Below are 18702 nucleotides of genomic sequence, written 5' to 3'. Positions count from 1 at the left end.
CAGCAAACACACACATACACCCCTAAAAAAACCCAGTGTATGTAAAATCTATTTGTTGAGTGATTATTTACTCTTTATATTGAATAGTACCTAAAACAACGACTGGGCAACAATTTGTTTTTCTTATTGGTGTCTACCGTATACACAGGCCCATTTAATTATTATCAATAATTATTATCAATGTCACACAGTGGCTCATTTCACACACCATGGTTTGAGGTATCAGAAAACAGCAACAGGCTCATATCTTTCCACCCCTCTTGTACAGGGTTTCCCTTTCTGTTTTCTCTTTAGCACTAACCATACTTTGTAACATTCAACGGTAAGTGCTTGCCCTCCAAACATGAATTAAAAGTCATGGTTTGAAGGCTGGTGTGGCATGCAAGTGCTAACCATGGCTTGCCTGTTTGGATGCCATGGCAAACTATGCCTATTGCTAGACAAGAAATTGAGAGAGAAAAGTAGAATGCAAGAGGGTGCAAGGAGTTTGTAAACCTTTGTCTCATTCTCAGTCCTCCAAGCGATAATTTAGAACAGGGGTGTCAAACGCTGCTAACTGAGCAAAGAGGCACCTTTTAAAAGTGGCGATTCTCTTTATTGAGCAGGGGGAGAGCAACTGGCCCTATCCAGCCCCAGCACAGCATCCCTCCAGTGGCTGTTGCTGTTGTCTATCTTATGTTTCTTTTTGGATTGTGAGCCCTTTGGGGACAGGGATCCATCTTTTTAATTCTCTATGTAAACCGCTTTGGGAACTTTTATTGAAAAGCGGTATATAAATTTGTCATTGTCAAACTATGGCCCTCTAGCTGTAGCTGGCCTAGAACTCCCATCATCCCCAGACACAGTGGCCAATAGCCAGGGATGATGGGAGTTGTACACCAAAAACAGTTGGAGGGCTGCAATTTGACACTGCTGATTTAAAAGATTGTTTGAACTGAGCCATTGTGTAAAACCGGTAAACTGGCCAGAAATGCAAATGCTCATGAGGAACGATCACTTACATAACCTCAGCCTTCCCAACTGGCTATACCTAAATGTAATCACGTGAATGTTCTCTCTTCTCTTTTTAGGATTCCTATACTGGCTCAGATCCTGCCAAAGTGGACAAAAAATGAATAGTTGCACAGAATGGAGAGCTATGTGCCCACTTTGGAAGCTTACCCACCACTAACGCTGTGACTAGTTAGGAGGGTGAATTTCAAGTTTCCTATCTTCCCCTCAGATCAGCCAGTAACTGGTAGAAATATGTCCCTGAGGATCATGCAGCCCTCAGGGGCATACTGCCATGTGTTGCAGAGCATTTCCAGGGGAAACAGTAATGTGAGAGTTGAATGTTGACCATTGCTTCTTCCCCCAGAAGTGCTCTGTGCAACCCCCAAGAAAGGACACATTTCTACAACTTATAGGGCAATCTGAAGGAAAAGCAGAAACGCCAAAATGCATCCTCCCCACTGTGCGCTGGGAATGTGCAAATAGTTCTGGTCCTCCAAAACAGGCACACAGTTTAAGTTACATGCCTACTTAGGTAATCTGAATCTGAGCCACCGACACCTGTTATTTTATTTTTTAAATAAAAACTCTAGTAGTGTGGGAAACTATTTAGCTTGGACCAATTTCTATTGCATATGCTTCTGTAGCAAATTATAGTCTTTGTCTCAAAGCAAGCTCACATGAGGGAAAGACATGCTTTAATCATCCCTGCTGAGCTTTCTGGTAAAGGCTGCTCCTAAAATTCTTCTGTATTTCTGGTAGGTTCAAAAATGGCTACCACCACCCCCCCTCTCTATTACAGAGCTTGAATTTCCCTGGGCTTGAGGTGAAATTCCCAGGGGAAACTCTCTTTCTTTTGCTATTGAAAAAGTACAAAAATCTTCCACGTGCAATCCTACACATGGTGAGAAAATGGGAAGTAGCTGAATGTCCGAGGATGTGATTGCACCACAGTAAGACACCCCCCACCACTTCGAGCCCTGCTACTTTCTCCTGAGTTAAAAACCCCACTTGGAGAGGCTTGTAAGAGAAAAGAACAAAAAGCAATACAGTTTTATTCAAATGCTACAGACTGCTTCCGTCTGAGGCTCTCTCAGCTTTTAGTTACAGGTAAAACTACTCAGCAGGTTACAAGAATACTTCAGAAAGCACCCCAAATGATGTTGGAATAGCACACTTAAAAAATCGTGGTTACCCAGTTGCAAGGAACAGGCATGCAGGAAAATACAAAAGCATCATTAAAAGCTTACAGAGTCTTTTACAACACCCTGGCTGAACAGGCATAGGTTAGAGTTTCTTAGCTTAATTACATTGCAGATAAACAACAATAAACCAGTATCAGGGATATATACAGCGCACACAAAAGAAACAGAAAGAAAGTCTAACGCAAAATCTGACTTAACCAACTTTCCCTAGACTAAACTTCCCAAAGCCAAAGCCCTGGCTTCCTTTCTCTTGAACTCACCAAAACTCTGGTTGAGAATCAAACCCCTGCAGTCCTGTCTTCCAAGATCTGTAGTCATATTCCATGGCCACACGTCCTGCTCTCACCCCCAGCCTGCTTCTTCTAACAAAGAACCTCTCCTTCCTCCCAATGGCTCTCTAGCTCCCACCCACCTGGTGTGCTGATTGGCTGAGCCCTGGAGTTCACTGGCCTGTCAGTCAGGACAGTGTTCACTTCTGGTGAGGGGTGGCTGATCACAATAGCTTCTGTGTCACATTTGCAGTTTGCATTGGTATGAACATCAGCGTAGTGTATTCACAGGACAACCAAAATGAATAGTAGACATTTTCTCTTGAAGAAGCCAAAACGAAAGCTTAGAAAATAAGAGACTGTACAGTAATACGGCTGAAAGCTCAGAATTTTCTAGAGGGGAGATCCAGAGAAGTTAAAAATTAAGCTCATGTTCAAGACTTAACAAATAACTGTAGGTTTCATCTCAAATAAAGCTGGCAATTCTTAGCTAAGAGGCTGAGCTTAATTAAACTTCTAGGGGAAACCCCCTAAGTCTGATAGTTAAATGCTTTAGATAGCAGCTTGATAAAACAAGTGCTTATTCAAAGGCAGACCAACTCCTGTTCATTTTTGGTAAATTAATTGCAAAGTGACTTCCCCATCCCCAGACCCATTGTTTTACATAGCCATTTTTTCCTGAATGGATCCTCACTTGATGAGAGCCAAGATTTATTGCCTCATCTAGCTTTAGCCAGGCCGTATGTAAATCTTGCCATGTAATAATGTGCCCTCATTTCTCCCACCTACTGTGCTTGGACTGAGTAGCATTGCTGTTCACAGGCACCTAATTTTATTTCTGCATATATCTCAGCAGGGAGTGGTCACAATGAAAAGCGATTCCAATTTCCCTATGGAGAGGCATCCATGAAGAAATACATGACAGATGGAACATGGATATGCAAGAAAGATCTGTAGTAAGGGGTATTAGTTTTGCATTCAAAAATAAATGTTTGCCATGTATTCCTGAATGGAGATTCCGGTGGGGTGGGGTGGGGTGGGGTGGATTTTGCAAATAGCCAGAGAAGCACCATTGGGATAACATCACCATGAGTTCCACCCACTGCCTCCAGCATTCTTGGGGGCACTTGTGCAGAGAGGCAGCATGCAATTAAAAAAATCAAATCTCACCAGATTCAACAGGGCTTTTTTTTTTTTTTGGTAAAAACAGTGCTTATGACTGCATCCTAAGGATCTTTTGTCAAATCCCTGGCTCTCACCAAATGATGCCTTAGGCAAAATCACTGTTCTACATTTACAGTTTTCTGGGAGATAGTCAAGAGTAAAAGACATTGGAAATGTGCATTCCTACAAGTGTTGTAATGCTATAAGCAACCAATGTGTTTATACAATACACTGTATGCCTAGTATAATAGAACACATTAACAGACATTCAATCAAACATCTTTATTATAGTCATAGACTAGCATAAAATACAGGGGGTGATCACACAGTATAGTATTATACACAGCATTATACTTTGTGATTACACAAAATAAAAGTATCATTATGCATTAAAAAGGCCAAAGAAAACATTAAAAGACATTTAAATGCATAAAGGGGCATAAAAGAACATAAAAGATATGCAAGACATAAAGGTATAAAAGGCATAAAAAGGATAAAAAGAGATAAAAGGCACAAAAAGGTGTAATTGCATAAAAGCCTAAGTGATAAATATAGCAAGACTATATATAAAAAGTGCAAAGCTATGGTGCAAAAACTGGGAGGAGCATAAGTCTTTCGGATGGTGTGCTATGTTGGATGTGTTGGAGATGAACTTCCAGTGCATCGACCTTTTGCACCAACTGTCCTAATGACCACTAGGGGCATTGGGAGTAGAGACAGTGAGTCAGGGTCTCCCTATCTGTCCCTACTCTATGACCCCTGAACTGACTCTGCAGCACTTCCTGTGCTGAGTCACAATCCTTCCTTTCCTCCTAGAGAGCAGATGGAAACACCTCTCTCTCTCCTTACCTATCCACTATGTAGTCCTTTAGATTAGAGATAGGTCTTTCCTATCTAAGTGTATTTAACCAATAAATATTTAGTGTTTAGTCATACAAGGATCTCTATGTGTTTTTCTCTAAACAGCTGCAATATCCAAACCATCCTCTGCTACCTACTCTGTAACTGGAGTGTGTGCTCATTCCTTAGTGCTCTGCTGTTTTACCTATTGTGGGTAAAAATCAACAACCTCTAACAGGATGAGCACATTGTAGCACATAGGAACCAGTAGGTGGTCAGACTAGGGTTGCTTGGACTCACCGCTTACAAGTGTCCTACAGATTTTGGACACTGCTGCACAGAACATGGCAATACTGTATGTAATAGTGGGCTTAGAGTCAAAAAGCAGCATAGAGAGCTAGATATGGCTCAAATGTCCTGGGTACTTGCATAGCAATGGGTGGAGAAAGGAAGAGTGAATGTCTCTGTAATAAAAACAGTAAAGTAGGATATGCTCAGTTGTTTCAATCTGCCTGGAGCCTCAGGGGCATTGTCATTCTGCAAGTGGGAACTTTCTGAAAAGACCTTCAAGCACAGCTGAGGAGAGGGCATGACAACGTTCCATGGTGAATGCCTTCCTATGTTTGAGGACTTCCAACTGAGTGAGATATGATGCCAGGCAGGCTAAATATGTAATACCTTCACTGATGAGAAAATTTGGGACCCTGCTTAAATCAGTTTGGCTCTCTATGTCCATTATATGCCATTTGATAAAAGCTTTGGCCTGATCATAGTCCATATTAAATAGAATCAAGGGGAAAGGCCCAAGGATGCTATTTTTGCCTTAATTGACAGTTTCCATTTAGGTCACATAAGGTTAAGGGAGCAAGACCAATGGGGTGAAAGGATAGACGGAGCCAATAGCTGAGAATGGCCACCCAAAACCTGGTCTCCACTTTGATCAGGCCTGTCTCCAAGTGCAGATTGGTTTTAGAGACACAACTTGGCATTTGGTTGACTGCCCGCAGGAATTTGGATTGCACGCGTTCCAGTGGGGCCAAGCTGCCCAGTTGTGCGCCATAAAGAAGCTGGGCTAGTGGTTTGGCAATGAACAGGTCAACATAAGCATACATTTTTGTGGTTTGCCACTGGCACTATTTGACAGTGTTCGTGTCACTACTGAGCAGTTATGGAATAATTTTAAAGGTATATCTGTTTCAGTAAACGGTGAGCATTGATGCCCATTTAAAAAGGGGGGGAATTGTATAGCCCTTTCCCCACAAAAATGTCCCACCATTCCTAGAATTTTCCCTTACTTTGTCTTTCAAGCGTATGTGGTACGCATAATTTCTCCAGCACTAGAGCACAGATGTGGAGCACTCAATGACTAATAAGTAGTCATTGTGGTACAAGGGAGAATCTGGGCAGGAGGGAATCTGTGAAACTTCTCATGCAGGGATGTAAAAATCTGCATCTGCTGATACTTTTTCTTCTACACAGTTATTCAAAGTACAGATACTATAAGTGCCCAAACATAAAACCATCCTGAGCTGAATAGCTCTTTAATAAAATGAATCAAACTTAGGTCTTGAACCAAGTCTATAGCTACATTTGAAATAGCTTCATATTAATCTTGTACACATTCATTTAGACTTCCATGAAATCTCTGAGGAAGATTTTGTTCAGCAACCAATGTTCATATAAGAGGTACACCCATGGGTAATTCAAGACCCACCTCCCATGCTCCAATAAGCAGAGTGACAACAAAACCTCATGTTCTTGATGATCCATCAGGAGAAGATTATAATTCATGTTCCTTTAGCAAATACAGGCAGCAAAAGAGGGCTGATAGTGACAGTAAGGATATTATGTGTTAATAGAAGGATATTTGCTTTCTTTTTGCATAGTCATATTTTACTTTACTGATAATACCATCATAAGTCATTAATACCATAATACCATGAGTCATAATACCATAAGTCATTCTATGAGATGATTAAATGTTTTAAATAACTACTGCTGCAATACATAGAATCAAGCTTGTTATAAATATATTATACAGAGAGAGTGATGAAGAGGCTATAATCAGTTTCAGAACCTATAAATGCCACTGATTAATATATGTTTAGTTTGGATCATATTAGCTGCAAAGACAGAATTACAACAGGAATGTGGAACTTAAGAAGCATGAATATGGGAAAGCTCGACACAGTGAAAGATGAAATGAATTGATTACAGATTGACATCAATCTTGGGAATCAGTGAATTAAAATGGACTAGAAAGGGACACTTTGAGTCAGAAAATCATACCATTTACTAATCAGGACATGAAAACCAAAGAAGGAACAGTGTTGCTTTCATTGTCTGGAAGAATATAGCAATGACAGTACTTGGGTACAATGCAGTCAGTGACCGACTAATATCAATTAGATTTCGTGGACAATCCTTTAACATGACAGTTCTTCAAGTCTATGCCCCATCGACTGATGCAGAAGAAGAGGAAATTGATGAGTTTTATGCTCAAGTTCAGTCTGCAATTGACAGAACATGAAAGCAAGATGTGATGCTGGTGGTTGAAGAATGGAATGCCAAAGTTGGAAAAGGTAAGGAGGCAAACACAGTCGGCCGATATGGCCTAGGAAACAGAAACGAAGCAGGAGAACGACTTATTAGTTTCTGCCAAACCAATGATCTCTTCATTGCTAACACATCTTTCAAACAACCAAAGCAGCGCTTATACACATGGACATCACCAGATGGAGTACACAGAAATAAAATTGATTACATTATTGGTGCAAGGAGGTGGAAGAGCTCAACTATAACAGCAAAGATGTGGCCGGGAGCCGATTGTGGAACAGATCACAAACTGCTCATGTGCAAGTTCCAAGTCAGCCAGGTCTCTGTAATACATGGCAGGTTGGTCCAGAACAAATCAGAATCCATCCATGATTTGATTCTGGATGAAGGTGCCGACCTGGTATGTATTACAGAGACCTGGCTGGGGGAGGCTGGGGGCCCAGTGTGGTCCTAGGTTCTTCCTCCGGGCTACTCTGTTGAGGAGCAGGTGAGGGACCGTGGGCGGGGAGGTGGAGTGGCTGTGGTCTATAAGAATAACCTTTCCCTTACCAGGATCCCTGTTAGAGTGTTGGACCATATCAAATGTGTGTACTTAAGTCTGGGGACCAGGGATAGACTGGGTCTTCTGTTGGTGTACCGATCGCCCCACTGCTCAACAGAGTCCCTAACTGAGCTGACAGACTTCGTCTCGGACTTAGTGTTGGAGTCCCCCAGGCTTGTGGTGCCGGGGGACTTCAATGTTCACTTTGGGACCAATTTGTCTGGGGCGGCTCAAGAGTTCATAGCAGCCATGACAACTGTGGGCCTATCTCAAGTGGTCTCGGGGCTGACACACATTGCTGGTCAAGCGCTTGATTTGGTCTTTCACTCTGATCAGGGTGGTGTTCCGTGGGTTGGGAATCCTGTGATTTCCCCCATTGTCATGGATGGACCACCATCTGGTTAATGTTGGACTCACAATCACTTCCCACCTTCGCAGGGGCAAGGGACCATTAGGATGGTCTGCCCAAGAAGGTTATTGGATCCAATAGGATTTCAAGAAGCCTTGGAGGGATTTAGTGTTGGCTCTGCCTGTGAGCCTGTTGATGCCCTGGTGGAAAATTGGAACAGCAAACTCACTGGGGCAGTAGACATGATTGCTCCTAAGCGTCCTCTCTGATCCGCTTCAAAACTGGCCCCTTGGTATACGGAAGAACTACGGGGGCTCAAGCGGGGGGGGGGGAGGAGGCTGGAGCACAAGTGGAGAAAGACTTGGCTTGAATCCATCAGATTGCAACATAAAGCTCATTTGAAGACCTATGCTCAGGCGATATGTGCGGCAAAGAAGTGATTCTTTTCTGCCCAAATTGCATCCACAAGTTCATGTCCAGTAGAGTCATTCAGGGTTGTGAGAGGGCTAGTGAGTGCCCCTCCTCCCTTGAATCAGAATCTGGAACCATCGATTACCCGCTGTGATGTGTTTAATGAATACTTTGTGGGGGAAATCTCTCGTATTTAGGCCGACTTAGACTCCATCTCCACAATTACTTCAGTGTCTGATGTGGAGGTGTCCAGTGACTCCTCTTGTGTGATTAGGTTGGATCAGTTCCAGTTTGTGACTCCTGAGGATATGGACAAGCTGATTGGAACGGTGCGGCCTACCACCTGTTCTCTTGGCCCTTGCCCGACATGGCTTATATTATCTGGCAGGCGGGTTGTTGTAGAGGGCCTGGTAGAGATTATAAATGTGTCTCTGAGGGAAGGTAGGATGCCTCCTTGTCTTAAGGAGGCAATTATTAGACCGCTTCTGAAGAAACCTACCTTGGATCCCTCAGAGTTAAGCAACTACAGTCCTGTCTCCAACCTTCTGTGGCTGGGCAAGGTAATTGAGAGGGTGGTGGCCTCCCAGCTCCAGAGAGTCTTGGAGGAAACTGATTATCTTGACCCATTTCAAATTGGTTTTCAGGCTGGCTATGGGGTGGAGACTGCCTTGGTCGGCCTGATGGATGATCTCCAATTGGAAATGGACAGAGGAAGTGTGACACTGTTGGTCCTTTTGGACCTCTCGGTGGATTTCAATACTATCGACCATAGTATCCTTCTGGAGCGTCTGAGAGAGTTTGGAGTTGGAGGCACTGCTTTGCGGTGGTTCCACTCCTACCTCTCGAGCAGGTTCCAGATGGTGTCCCTTGGAGACTGCTGTTCTTCAAAATCTGAGCTTTTGTATGGTGTCCCTCAGGGCTCCATATTGTCTCCAATGTTGTTTAACATCTACATGAAACTTCTGGGAGAGATCATCAGGAGATTTGGTTCAGGGTGCTATCAGTATGTGGATGACACCTAAATTTATTTCTCCATGTTAGCATCATCAGAAGAAGGCATAACCTCCTTAAATGCCTGCCTGGAGTCAGTGATGGGCTGGATGAAGGATAACAAACTGAGATTGAATCCAGATAAGACGGAGGTACTCATTGTGGCGGTGTCAGAACTCGAGAGACTATTTTGATCTGCCTGTTCTGGATGGGGTCACACTTCCCCAGAAGGAACAGGTACGCAGTCTAGGGGTGCTTATGTATCCAAGCCTCTCCTTGGTGTCCCAAGTTGAGGCGGTGGCCAGAAGTGCCTTCTATCAGCTTCGGCTGATATGCCAGCTGCGTCTGTTTCTTGAGGTGAACAACTTCAAAACAGTGGTACATCTGCTGGTAACCTCCAGACTGGATTACTGCAATGCGCTCTATGTGGGGCTGCCCTTGTATGTAGTCTGGAAACTACAGCTGGTCCAGAATGCGGCAGCCAGGCTGGTCGCTGGGTCATCTCGGAGAGACCATATAATTCCTGTATTGAAGGAGCTACACTGGCTGCCGATATATTTCTGGGCAAAATACAAGGTGTTGGTTATAAGCTCTAAAGCCCTAAACAGCTTGAGCCCTGGGTATTCTTCGTCATGAACCCCACCACCCACTGAGATCATCCGGAGAGGTCTGTCTACATTTACCACCAGCTTGCCTGGTGGCCACTCAGGGACGGGCCTTCTCTGCTGCTGCCCTGAGGCTTTGGAATGCACTCCCATGCGAAATAAGAGCCTCCCCATCTCTGACAGCTTTAAAAAAGTCTTTAAAGACACATCTGTTCATCCAGGCTTTTAATTAATATTGTTTTAATAGTTTTGATGCTGTTTTAAAATATTGTTTTAAAAAAACTTTAAATAGTTAAAATCTTTTAAACTTTTTGTTTTTGTTTTAACTAAGGTTTTACTTTCTGTTTTTATTTGTTGTAAACTGCCCAGAGATATAAGTTTTGGGCGGTATAAAAATATGTGAAAGAAAGAAAGAAAGAAAGAAAGAAAGAAAGAAAGAAAGAAAGAAAGAAAGAAAGAAAGTCAATCTAAAGCGGAAAAGCAAAGCTATCCAGCTTCCACGATGTGAACGAGAATGTACCCACCATTTTCAAGGAGAACATCAGGAACTGTTTTGAAGTTCAATCTGAACCTCATTGATAGGGAACCAGAGAAACAGTAGAATGAAATCAAAGAAGTTTTTAAGGACAAATGTGAAAAGAGATTGCCAAAGACCAAGAAACAGAAGAAAACAAAATGGATGTCCGAACAGACGATGGAAATTGCCAAGAAGAGGAGAGAAGCCAAAATCAAGAAAGATAAAGAACTCATGAAGGAACTTAACAGGGGATTTCAGAAAGCTGTTAGAAGAGACAAGGAGCAGTACTACAATGACATCTGTAAAGACCTTGAGGATGGAAATAGACACAGAAAAACAAGGAAAGTTTTTCTAAAAGTTCTCTGAACTCAGAGGGAAGTTCTGAGGGAGGTTTCAACCTCGAATTGGTATGCTAAGGAATACCAAAAGGACAGATAGCAACTGATTCAGAGAAGATCAAACAGAGATGGAAGGAGTATACTGAAAATCTGTACAGCAGGGACGGACGTCAACATCCAAGATACTCTAGAAAATATTCCCTACTTGCAAGAACCTCTAGTACAGGAAGATGAAGTTAGAGCAGCACTCCAGTCATTACCAATCAGAAGGCTGCAGGAATTGATGGAATAGCCACAGAAATATGGCAGGAAACAGAAGAAGAAACAGTCAAGGCTCTAACCAAACTATGCCAGCAAATTTGGAGAACGACACAGTGGCCAACAAATTGGAAGAAAGGATACCATACCAAATAAAGGAGACTTAACAGATTGTGCAGACTATCGCACAATATCTTTAATTTCACATGCTAGCAAAATAATGCTCAGGATCATCCAACGCAGATTAGAGCCCCACGTGGAAAGGGAAATGCTGGATGTTCAAGCTGGTGTCAGAAAAGGCTGAGGAACGAAATCATTGCTGACGCATGCTGGATAATTGAGAAAGAAAGAAAAAACCCACACCAAAAAAAAGCCAGTATGTGCTATATTGACTACAGAAAAGCCTTCAATTGCTTTGACCATGTCAAGTTGTGCAATTTCCTTAAGAAAATGGGCATCCAGAATATCTCATTTTTCTCATGAGAAACCTATACACAGGTCAAGAAGCCACAGTCCAGACGGAACATGGTGAAACAGACTGGTTCCAGATGAGCAAAAGAGTAAGACAACACTGTATAATTTTTCCTTAATTTTTCCAATTTATATGCTGAACATATACTGAGAGAAGCTGGACTGGAAGAATATGAGCATGGTTTTAAAGCTGGAGGAAGAAACATCAATAACCTGTGCTACGCTGATGACACCACTCTGATAGCTGAGAATGTGGATGATCTGCAAGCTCCAGTAATGAAAGTCAAGGAGCACAGTGAAAAAATGTGAAAAGATAGAAAAAGCATTGACGCTTTTGAACTTTGGTGCTGGAGAAGACCTTTGAGGATATGATGGACAGCCAGGAAAACAAACAAATGGATCATAGAACAAATCAATCCAGAATTTTCACTCGAGGCACAAATGAGAAGGCTCAAGCTATCATACTTCGGATGCATTATGCGAAGATACAGCTCCCTTGAGAAGTCCATAATGCTGGGGAAAGTTTCAGGAAAGAGAAGAGGACGACCATAAGCAAGGTGGATGGACTCGATGACGACAGCAATGAATACACCACTGAGAGACCTTAAAGGCCAAGCTGAAGACAGATCATCCTGGAGATTATCTATGTGGTCGCTATGAGTTGACACCGACTTGACAACACTTAATCAATCAATTAGTTTGGATCATGACAGATTGGACTTTGATTTACGATATTATTTATTAATGATATGTAGGGTTTATGTGCAGCTTTGCTAAATACTTCTTATTTATAGATCTATGCATACTATCTTCAGTTGTATTACAATGTGTGCATCTGAATTACATATGGGTGGCAAAAGGCACTATGGCCTTTGCAGCAGGATTCCTGATCACATGGAATGACCCCTACACTCATGCAAGGGTACATGCATAGGAGTGGTTCAGATACTATAATGAATGTACATAGGTCATAAGCAGCGCCAGAAGCTGCCACAGTACCCAACACACGCATGTACACATGCACACACACACTGCTTTTAATGACTGTAAAAAGCATTTATTTGATGGTAAGCGAGGGTGTTTTCCCTCTGCTGTTGTTTAATATTTATAGTATAATGGTGCATGGCCAAATAGACTTTGACATGATAAATGCAGGAGCTACTCAACAGTGCAAATTTACTTTACAGATTTTTTGTGAACCTTTGCAAGATTTTTTTCTGCATCTAACAAAACAAACTGTAAGAGCTAGTTTAAGATGCAGTTAATGCCTCAACTTAATCCACTTCGAAGCTGCTTGAATGAACCTTTAAAGCGGGAAAATATACTCCAAACATAGAACTGAATCCTCCACTATGAGAAAAATGCATTTACAAGTGTACTTTACAATGGATTTAACCCAGAACCTGACTCTAGCATGGAGAGATCCCCAGTGTTTGGTTATGTTAATCGCTATAAGACTTAAAGTGGAATAAGAACCAGCTTCAGTCTCATTCAGTCTGTACCAGGTCTTCTATGCTAGCCTTACAGAGTGAATGGGTCCACAATAATTACAAACAAATGACAAGAGAAGCTATCTGCTGTTGTTTCCTAGAGTGCTTTAGTTGTAAGAAATCAGCATGGTATCATGCAAGGTGAAATGAAAGCTTTCAACCTTAGTGGTTATGGAGAAAAACTGGAACCGTAAAGCCTTACACCTGGAACTTAAGTACCTCTGAAATATTTGGTGATATGCTTAGTTACATTTTTGTGTTTGTGTTAAATTTTTAGATTGTGAGCCCTTTGGGGACAGGGATCCATTTTGTTTATCTTATTTATTTGTAATTTCTCTGTGTGAACCTCCCTGAGCCATTTTTGGAAGGGCAGTATAGAAATTGAATGAATGAATGAATGAATAAAAGACTTATAAGAGTCTTGCCTCCTCTGGACATATAGAAGTAGCAAACAGGTTGTGCCTAGAACAGATAGGTTGCACTGCAATCTATTTATGCTTCTTGAAGCCCACATGAGCTCCTTACATGTCTCACAACAGCCTTGCTTGATCAAGCAAGAGGTCCCTTTTATCTAGACATCCTACTGAATTAAATGAAACTAACACCCAAAGTATTGCACATAGGATTCAAAACTCCAGAATCTGCACAGGATCTGGATCTCCTAGTTAGTAAGTTAAAGAAACCCAACAGCATCCCCACAAAAGACTGGCAGAATAAAACTGCCTGCTCCGTGCTCTAACACCAGGCTGAGGGCACAAGTGGGCCACATCTAGTAGTGAGTGGTGGAAGTTCCATAACTTAACGACTACAACAAAGACAATCCGATGTAAATCCATCTGCATTTGTTTCCTGAAATAGAGAGTGCTCCGAGTCACTTCAACAGATCCAAAGGGGAAGGCTGAATCTGTTGGAGATGGAGTTCCAGTGCATCAACCTTTTGCACCAACTATCCTAATGACTACTAGGGGCGCTGGAAGTAGAGGTAATTAGTGAGGGTCCCCTTACCTGTCCCTGCTTTGCCTCTATGACCCCTGCCTTGACTCCTCAGGTATTTCCTGCAGTGAGTCAGTTCTACTTCCTTTCTCCTTGGAGAGCAGATGGGAGCATCTCTCTCTCTCCCCTCCTATCCACTATGTAGCTCACAGTTAGGATAGGTCTTTCCTATCTCAAATATACTTAACCCAAGGACGTAGCTAGGGGGGAGGGGGCCTGTGTTCGCCCCTCTGCGGCCCCTTGGAGTGAGCAAGATAATGAATAAAATAGGGAGGAGTGGAGCTGGGAGGCCCTCACGAGCTGGGGCCCCCGGGTTCTTTGAACCCATCCACTCAATTACAGCGACACCCCTGCCAACCTAATAAATCTTATTTACTTTATACTGCACTACAGTCTCCATGCTTGTCCTTGACTAACTGCAACAATAAGGCTCTGCACTATTTTGTAGCTAGAGTGGGCAGCTTCCTCTTGGTGCTTTGCTAAACAATCACAAATTACAACAGAATCATGCAGACAGATGAGCAAACATCAAGCCCTGCCTATTGAGGCTGTAAAGGTAAAAGGTAGGACCTTGCCTTCAGAAAGTAATAGGTTTCAAGCAGCATTGCTTCAGATCTTGTTGTATTATTGTTGTATTCTATCTTTTATATTGTGTTGTTGAGAAATTTTTCCAAGTTTGTATCCTGTAGAGAGTGGGGGTCAACATAGGAACATAGGAAGCTGCCATATACTGAGTCAGACCATTGGTCTATCTAGCTCAGTATTGTCTTCACAGACTGGCAGCGGCTTCTCCAAGGTTGCAGGCAGGAATCTCTCTCAGTCCTATCTTGGAGAAGCCAGGGAGGGAACTTGAAACCTTCTGCTCTTCCCAGAGTAACTCCATCCCCTGAGGGAAATATCTTACTGTGTTCACACTTCTAGTCTCCCATTCATATGCAACCAGGGCAGACCCTGCTTAGCTGTGGGGACAAGTCATGCTTGCTACCACAAGACCAGCTCTCCTCTTATGGGGTGGGGGGTAAAGTCAGAAAGGGAAAAGGGAGGGGAAGGAGAAAATGGAGTTGTTTCTGAATAAACCTTTTGTTAAATCTGCATAAGATTTATTTGTATCTGAGGGAAGCAGCTATAATACAACTGTGTTTTCATCATCCTGCCTACTATATGTATAAGGACTCCACATTGCATAATCATGGGCTAGTTTTGTCTTAACCTCTATGAAATTAATGGACTTTACAAAGGGATTTCCATGCAAGGACAACAACATGCAAACTTCATGAAGCCGTTGTTACTTCAAGTATGCATAAATATAACAACATGGTCCTTTGCTTTCAAGAAAATGGAGGTGCTGAAGCTAAGCATAAAGCACCTGCTTTGCATAAGTTCCAAAGTTCAATCCCTAGGATCGCCTGGAGTTTTAACACACTTGGCTTTTAGCTCACATCTGCTCCGGAATGGAGGGTACAAGTTCACATATCAGCCCCGAAGTCGCAGCAGGCTATCAGGGACCAGTTCACACACAATTCTGGTTTCCCCCGAATTAGGGCTGCTCATTCTAGCTTATCCCAAATTAGACCCGGGGTGGGGGGAAAATCCTCTATTTTCAGTGGCTTTTTTGAGAAGAAGGGAAAAAAACTTGAGGCTTCTGGTATTCCCTGATACTTCTCTGCAATGTGTGGAGAAGCCATTGCCAATAAATCAGCTTTTTCCAAAATCCACACGTGTGTGTTTGTGTGTGTTAATATTTACTGGGTGGATTTGCGGAACGCCAAGAGTCAGCAGAGGGCGCTGCTTGGCAAGGAAGGCGAGTGACAGTTGTGTTTCTTATTGTCTCCTCTAGGGGCAGCAGGCCGGGCAGAGCAACAGCGCCTCATGGGCTTTGGAGTCCCTGTCCATCACATAGAAAGAGTTGCAGCGTTATCTGGGCACAGTGAAGTTGCTGGATGCAGCCACACACGATTGCTGCATTCATGACACCAACGTCTGTCTCTCTCCCCCCCTTAATGTACCACCTTCATTCATTCTGATCCTAACTGTAAAATAGGTTTTTCTTGGCATAAGTCACTTCTCTTTCACTACTGAGCACGCTCCAAACTTTCCAACACTGGCAGTTTTTAATTAGTTTTTCCTCCTCTGCTTTTCTGGAGCAAGGAAGTGGAACCCGGAACAGATGTGCAGATGACAGATGTATGCCCAGGAAGAGGGAGCAGGAGCCCACCGGCGACAACAAGCCTCCGATCAAAGAGAGGGAGGGCCATGGGTGTGATTAGTTATAATAGAAGGACTTTGCCCAACAAGACAGATGCGCGGGAGCTAGAGTTAGTGGATCGTTAGCTCAGGCGCCTTGACAGCAAGTTAGCCACTGAGGAAATGGCTGGATCGCTCTGGGAGGGAAGCACAGGCATCACAACTATTTTGGAAACACAAAGCAGCCCATAGGAAACACAGGAACTTGCCGCCTACTTAGTGGGACCTTTGGTCCACCTAGCTCAGCATTGTCCACTCTGACTGGCAGAGGCTTTCCAGAGCTTCAGGGAGTGGTCTCTCAGCTCTTGGCCTCTTCCCTCACCCCGGTAACTTATGACAGCATGATATAGGCTAAGCACTCCAATTTTAACTGAGTGCTACAAAAGTGTTAATGGATTCCTTTCTGGGAGGCATCTCACGCCTCCTCGTCTGGGATGTGATTGGTTGGAGGAAAAAACCCAAGCAAGCTGTGGGAATGCACACAGGGAAACGATCCACAAGGAATGTGGAGAAGAGCTGATCCTATGTGAATGGTCCATTTAATCCCCTGAATTAAACAGCTGTGAATGTGCTGTGAATCTGTGAAGTAGATTCACTCTTTGGATACCCCACAGCATGAAGCCATGTCTGGATAACTTCCAGGTAGGGATGGGAAAAAACCCTGTGTGATACCCTGGAGAGCTGCTGCCAGTGTAGCCAATACTAAGCAAGATGGACCAGTGGCCTGACTTGTTATAAAGCAGCTTCCTAGGATTCTTGCGTTTAGACTTCCTCCTAAAGAAAATCTGTTTCAGTTGATGGGACTATTCCAGATTCTATAGTCAAGGACCCAAAATAAATCTTCAGCTCACTATTATCCCTCCAATCCAGGGGCGTAACTACTATTAGGCAAGGGGAGGCGGCTGCCTGGGGGCCCCCATGCCTCGAGGGCCCCCCAGAGGCAAGTCACATGTGAAGAGTGTGTGTATCAGCGAGGGGCCCATTTTAAAATTTTGTCTCTGGGCCCACTCCAGCCTTGTTACGCCCCTGCTCCAATCTGATAAGAAGTTAACACAATTGTTAATTATCACATTATCAGACAAAAATGACATGATTCCTGTTTAACAGATTACAATATGTACGACAAAGGGGGAAAGTGGACAGGACATGTTAAAGGGGTCACTGAGGATGGAAACAGGGCAAAGCAAAGTTGGATTTCATCGCAGATACCAGAATGAGAAGCTACAGTGATATGTGAAGGCTTTTCAAATAAATAAATAAAGGGTTTAAGAAAGGATCTAAAGAAGAAAGCATAATGTAAAAAGCTAGGCCCAAGCAGAAGGTACAAATGTGGGAGCAACAGGAACAAAAATTTTATGCATTAATTACACTTTTATCCCACATTTCTTCCATGGATCAGAGTGACATGCATGGTCCTCCACCACCACTTTACCATCACAGCAATCCTGTGAGGTAGGTTAGCCTAAGAAACTGTGGCTGGATCAAGGTCATGCAAATGAGATTTATGGCTAAAAAAGCCCTAGCCATGCTAGTCCAGCACGGTGGCCACCACGACAGTATCTGCATGCCTATTCTAAACTTTGCCCCCAAATCTTGCATGCAAACCAAACATTAGGAGCTACTCAGGACTGCCAAGGCTTCAAACCCAAGACAACTCATGTATCTTTAGGAGTTTATATAGGAAAACACACACCTGCTAGAATCTAGATTTTTCCTTTCTCTTCAGCCTTTAAAGGTACAGAAACCCACACCTGGCAACGCCCACTTCATATTTGCTGCCACAGACTTTGTAAATTACGCAGCCGGGGACTGGAATTTGCACCGAAGGAACTTTGGCTGAGCTGTGCAACTCTTGCAATGGAGAGTCGCTGGTGTTGCCCAGGTCTGCTTTGCAGATTCAGCCACACATGAAGCATTTTCGTTTCTACGGTCATGACACTACTACCAGTGTCTTTTAAAGAACTGAGCGCAGATTGCAGCCTGCGACAAGCTGATCTCAAAACTACTCGACGCGCAAGCCTACACAAGTCCCACCCACACCAACAATACTTTTTCTGTCAAGTAAACGGGCACGGGGTTGCAGCCGTCATGAGCGCAGAGCAACTCCTAAAGGCAGAGGGCAACCCTATTTCCAAGGAAACAAACGAGTACTTCGACTGCCTATTAGAAAAAGAAATGGAATGAAGAATGAGAACATCACTGTATGTTCTTGCCTGGCCCAAAGATTTCCCAGCTCCCACCTCGCGATGCAAGCCGTGTGATACAACAAGAGGCAGGCAGAGGATGAAAGCGTCCACCGTTTAGGTCAGACGGTGCTCTGTGGTCGCCAGGAGTCGACACCGACTCGACGGCACACATTACCTTGCGGGTGTCAACGGTGCCGCTTTGCTGCGGGGGATGGGGGGCGCCAACCCCACCCTTTCCCAAAAAGCTTGCTTCCAACCGATTGACCCCACCCCTTGCTGGGCGGG

General features: G+C 43.4%; 1 long non-coding RNA gene across 2 annotated transcripts in view; it reads right to left on the bottom strand.

The window, feature by feature from the left end:
• LOC128347233 (uncharacterized) overlaps positions 1 to 18674 on the bottom strand; it is a 76018-nt gene extending 57344 nt beyond the window's left edge. For both annotated transcript variants that reach the window (XR_008317455.1, XR_008317454.1), the window contains exon 1: positions 18593 to 18674. This is a non-coding gene — a long non-coding RNA (uncharacterized LOC128347233). The remainder of the gene's footprint in view (positions 1 to 18592) is intronic.
• Positions 18675 to 18702: the final 28 nt, after the last annotated feature.

This window comes from Hemicordylus capensis, chromosome 1 (assembly GCF_027244095.1).
Source record: "Hemicordylus capensis ecotype Gifberg chromosome 1, rHemCap1.1.pri, whole genome shotgun sequence".
NCBI classification, from domain to species: Eukaryota; Metazoa; Chordata; class Lepidosauria; order Squamata; family Cordylidae; genus Hemicordylus; species Hemicordylus capensis.
Note: the sequence above shows the minus strand (reverse complement) of the source record. Positions and strands in the feature narration are given on the sequence as shown.